The following is a 5009-nucleotide window of genomic DNA, read 5'->3' on the forward strand; positions in this document are numbered from 1 at the left end:
TGCCATTCTCCTGCCTCAGCCTCCGAGTAGCTGGGACTACAGGTGCCCGCCACCTCGCCCGGCTAGTTTTTTTGTATTTAGTAGAGACGGGGTTTCACCATGTTAGCCAGGATGGTCTCGATCTCCTGACCTCGTGATCTGCCCGTCTCGGCCTCCCAAAGTGCTGGGATTACAGGCTTGAGCCACCGCGCCCAGCCTTTTTTTTTTCTTTTTAAGACAGGGTCTTTAAGACAGACCTAGAGTACAGTGGCACAATCACGGCTCACTGTATCCTTGACCTCCCCAGGCTCAGGTGATCCTCACACCTCAGCCTCCCAAGTAGCTGGGACTATAGGCTCACACCACCACGCTTGGCCAATTTTTTATTTTTTGTACAGGCAGGTTTTCACCATGTTGCGCAGGCTAGTCTCGAACTCCTGGGCTCAAGCCATCCGCTTACCTTGGCCTCCCAGAGTGCTAGGATTACAGGCATGAGCCATGGCACTTCGGACCTAGAGTCTTTCCTGGCAGTAAGGCACCATTAGGCTAGACGAGAGGAAGAACTGGCACCATGAAGGGCTGGGCTGGTTGCAGCCTATGGCTCCTTCCTCACCACTCTGCACCAGTAATCAACACGTGGACAGGGTGGGCTGGGCTGGGCCAAGGTCACAGGGGCTAGACAGAGCCTGTTGGGCATCTGAGGGAAGGCCTCCCAGTCTCACAGCCGAGGCGGCCCTGGGCAAGTCGAAACAGATGTTGACTTGATAAGTGCATGCTGAGTCCAGTTTCCTATTTGATAGCGTAAAGACCACTGGTGTCTGCAGCCCTCTCGCCCACAGCGATTACTCACACTCTGCTCTGAACCCCCAAAAGGCTGCCGGCACCCCAAAGGCTGGAGGTGGCCCGGTGCTCCCCTCACTCCTGAGGCTAGTCTGCCCCAGGTCCTGGTCCCAGTGAATATGTATCTGCCCGCAGGTCTGAGGCTCCCCAGCACCTCCAAGCTCAGTGTCTTGGCCCATAAGAGATAGCACAAGGCTGGGCGCGGTGGCTCACGCCTGTAATCCCAGCACTTTGGGAGGCCCGGGCAGGCGAATCACCTGAGGTTGGGAGTTTAAGACCGGCCTGACCAACATGGAGAAACCCCGTTTCTACTAAAAATAAAAAATTAACTGGGCGAGGTGGTGCATGCCTGTAATCCCAATACTTTGGGAGGCCGAGGCGGGCGGATCACAAGGTCAGGAGTACGAGACCAGCCTGGCCAACATGATGAAACCCTGTCTCTACTAAAAATACAAAAATTAGCTGGCCGTGGTGGCATGTGCCTATAATCCCATCTCTCCAGGAGGCTGAGGCAGGAGAATCGCTTGAACCAGGGAGTCGGAAGTTGCAGTGAGCCGAGATCATGCCACTGCACTCCAGCCAGGAAACAGACCAAGACTCCATCAAAAAAAAAAAAAAAAAAAAGCACAGCTCAGTGAGCTGGGAGGGCTTTAAGAGAGACATTTATTTAGATGGGGAGGCTTTGCTGAGTGCTTACTATGTGCCTGTCTGCATTCTAAGCACTTTCCCTGGCATAGTGCAGTAACTACCCACAACATTTTTCACGGTAAGTATTATGTCCAGTTTACAGAGGAGAAAACTCAGGCACAAAGGGGTCACGTGACTCACTGGGAAGCTGGTCTTGGGGCCCTGCAGCCTCAGTGGAGTCCACACTCTTTCTCGCATACCATGTGGCCTCTATACTGCACTCAGAGTGGTTTGCTAGACACGGGAGGGGCTGATAGAGTCCAAGGGACCACCCTGCCTCCCACGCTGGGTCTGGGATGGGGAAGAGGAGGCTACTGTGCAAGCAGAAATCTAATAAACGTTTGGGAAGGAATTTCCCTGACTACAGCATTCCCCCCCAACCCAGGAGGCCAGCGAAGGAGCCCCAATGTCGCCCAGACTAGGCTCCTTCCACGGGTCAGGGGTCTGGGCAGGTCCAGGGCAGGGGCACCAAGATGAATAAGACACATTCCTTGGGGCCTCGGAAGGTCCAGGGAAAGTCAGGCCACGGACAGACCAAAAGAACTCTGGACAAGAGGCTGGGCACTGTGGCTCATGCCTGTAATCCCAGCATTTTGGGAAGCCGAAGCAGGTGGATCACCTGAGGTCACAAGTTCGAGACTAGCCTGGCCAACATGATGAAACCTCATCTCTCCTAAAAATACAAAAAATTGGCAGGGTGTGGTGGCGGGCGCCTGTAATCCCAGCTACTTGGAAGGCTGAGGCAGGAAAATAGTTTGAACCCAGGAGGCGGAGGTTGCAGTGAGCCGAGATCCACCCTGGGTAACGAGTAAAACTCCATCTCAAAAAACGAAAGAACTCTGGATGAGACAAGCAGGAGGCCTGCCAGCTGGTGGCTGGGACATCACTGCCTTCCCTGCCCGAGAGCCAGGGGCCTTGGCTAAGGCAACAGTGGCTCCCCACCTTGAGCTGGAGATACTTCCTCTCTGGAGGACACGGGGTGTTGTCTGGTGCTGTAGATGCCCATGAGGACCGGAGCATGAGAAAGAGAGCAAATGAGGCTAAATGGGCCCTGGGTGAGAAGGGCCAGTTAAGTGTGATCAGAGCACAAAGTAGGCCTTCACTTGGCACTCGGCTTCTCCCACATTGCCTGCCTGGGCTGCAGCCAGAGGGCTGCCAGGCTGGGAAAGGTGAGGGAGGGACTCGCTGCCCAGCCCTCTGGCAGGATGGATGCTTCCCCGCTCCCCGCCACGTGCCTGCTGCCCAGCATCCTGTGTCCCTGACTCCCACGGAAAGGCCATCGGCACTTCCTGTGACTTCAGAGTCAAGCTCTGGTCTGGTCTACGGGCCGTCTCCAGGCCCTTGCTGCCCAAGCCAGCCAGAGCATGAGACTAGCCACTACGCCAGAGCACCCACTGTGTGCCAGACCTGGGCCCAGGGCTATAGAGATGTGGCTGCTGTCCACCTCAGCCTCCCCGTGGAAGAAGCACCGCAGTCTCTTAGAGGAGAAGGTACAGTGACCTTGCCCCAGCCATACCACTGCTGTGTGGGGGCTTTAACCCCCGCCTGGGGTCTGGCTGTGGAAGACCAGCTGGTGGCTGACATAGCAGACTGCCTGCCCCCTCTCAGGGTGGTCAGGAAAGTGGTGACCAGCTTCCTTTCCCAACATATCACTTGGGGAACAGGAGAGGGAAATAGAGGTTCGGGGGCATGTCCTCCTGGACACGTCCTCATGTGGCCTGATGAAGTGGAATGAAGGCAAGCGCGGCAGAGGTGTCCACGGTGGGGGTCTCTGGCATGGGCTGTGTGAGGATTCTGGAACATTTGATGACAAGAGGACTTGTTCTGGGATGGTGCCAGGGCATGCACGGGGCAGGAGTGCCCATCTGGACCCACCATGGCTGGTTCCCTGAGGATTCAGGTAACCTGGAAGGAAACCCAGATATTGAGCTTTGACCAGGAGTGGATGGAAATGAAGGAATACACACTTATTGGGCACCCCTGTATACAGCCCCTGGGTGTCAGGGACATGGGCAGGAGGGTCCTCCTGGGGGTGGAGAGGAGGGTGCAGCCTGATGTAAGCCAGGGCCAGATAGGTCCTGGTGTGCCGGGGCCTTCCCTGCCTTAGGGCATTTGTGCTGCTGTAACAGTACTTAAGACCCAGTAACTCATGACGAACAGATTTATGTCTCACCAGGTGTGGGAGCACTCGCCCTGTAATCCCAGCTACTCAGGAGGTTTAGATGTGAGGATCACTTGAGCTCAGGAGTTTGAGACCAGCCTGGGCAACATAGTGAGACTCTGTCTCTAAAATATAAAAATAAGGCCGGGCGCGGTGGCTCATGCCTGTAATCCCGGCACTTTGGGAGGCTGAAATGGGCAAGTCACTTGAGGTCAGGAGTTTGAGACCAGCCTGGCCAACATGGTTAAACTCTGTTTCTACTAAAAATACAAAAAAATTAGCCGGGCATGGTGGTACATGCATGTAGTCCCAGCCACTCGGGAGGCTGAGGCACAAGAATGGCTTGAACCCGGGAGGTGGAGGTTGCAGGGGCCGAGGTGGTGCCACTGCACTCCAGCCTGGGTGACAGAGCAAGACTCTGTCTAAAAGAAAGAAAGAAAGAGAGAGAGAGAGAGAGACAGAGAAGAATACACACATATATATAAATGTGTTTTTCAAAAAAGAAAGGCTGAGAAATCCAAAAGCAAGGTGCTGGCAGGTTTGGTGTCTGGCAAGGCCTGGTCTATGCTTCAAAGATGGTGCCTTGAATGCTGTGTCCTCTGGAGAGGAGCAGCACTGTTGCTCACATGGCAGAAGAGAGAAAGCTCCCTGAGAGAGAACTCACTACCAGAAGCCCTTTTGTAAACACTTTAAACCCACCCATGGCCTAATCATCTCTTAAATGTTTCATAGCCAGGCACTGTGGCTCACACCTGTAATCCCAACACTTTGGGAGGCCAAGGTGGGAGGACTGCTTGAGGCCGGGAGTTTGAGACCAACCTGGGCAACAGAGCAAGACCCCATCTCTACAAAAAAATTTAAACTAGCCAGGCAGGGCAGGTCATGGGGCTCACGCCTATAATCCCAGCACTTTGGGAGGCCAAGGCAGGCGGATCACGAGGTCAGGAGTTCCAGACCAGCCTGACCAACATGGTGAAACCCCGTCTCTACTAAAAATACAAAAATTCGCCAGGCGTGGTGGTGTGTGCCTGTAATCCCAGCTACTCAGGAGGCTGAGGCTGGAGAATTGCTTGAACCCGGGAGGTGAACGTTGTAGTGAGCCAAGATCATGCCATTGCACTCCAGCCTGGGTGACAGAGCAAGATTCTGTCTCAAAAAAAAAAAAAGTAGCCAGGCATGGCAGTGCACCCCTGTAGTCCCAGCTACTCGGAAGGCTGAGTGGGGAGGATCACCTGGGCCCAGGAGTTCCGTGCCACAGTGAGCTATGATCTCACCACTGCACTCCAGCCTGGGTGATAAAGCAAGACCTCATTTCTTTTTTTTTTTTTTTTTTTTTTTTTTT

At 54.4% G+C, this 5009-nt stretch overlaps 1 protein-coding gene across 1 annotated transcript in view; it reads left to right on the forward strand.

Moving 5' to 3' along the window:
• GPR153 (G protein-coupled receptor 153) overlaps nt 1–5009 on the forward strand; it is a 15124-nt gene that overhangs the window by 1866 nt on the left and 8249 nt on the right. The gene's annotated exons all lie outside the window — the stretch shown is intronic.

This window comes from Piliocolobus tephrosceles, chromosome 1 (assembly GCF_002776525.5).
Source record: "Piliocolobus tephrosceles isolate RC106 chromosome 1, ASM277652v3, whole genome shotgun sequence".
Classification (NCBI taxonomy): domain Eukaryota; kingdom Metazoa; phylum Chordata; class Mammalia; order Primates; family Cercopithecidae; genus Piliocolobus; species Piliocolobus tephrosceles.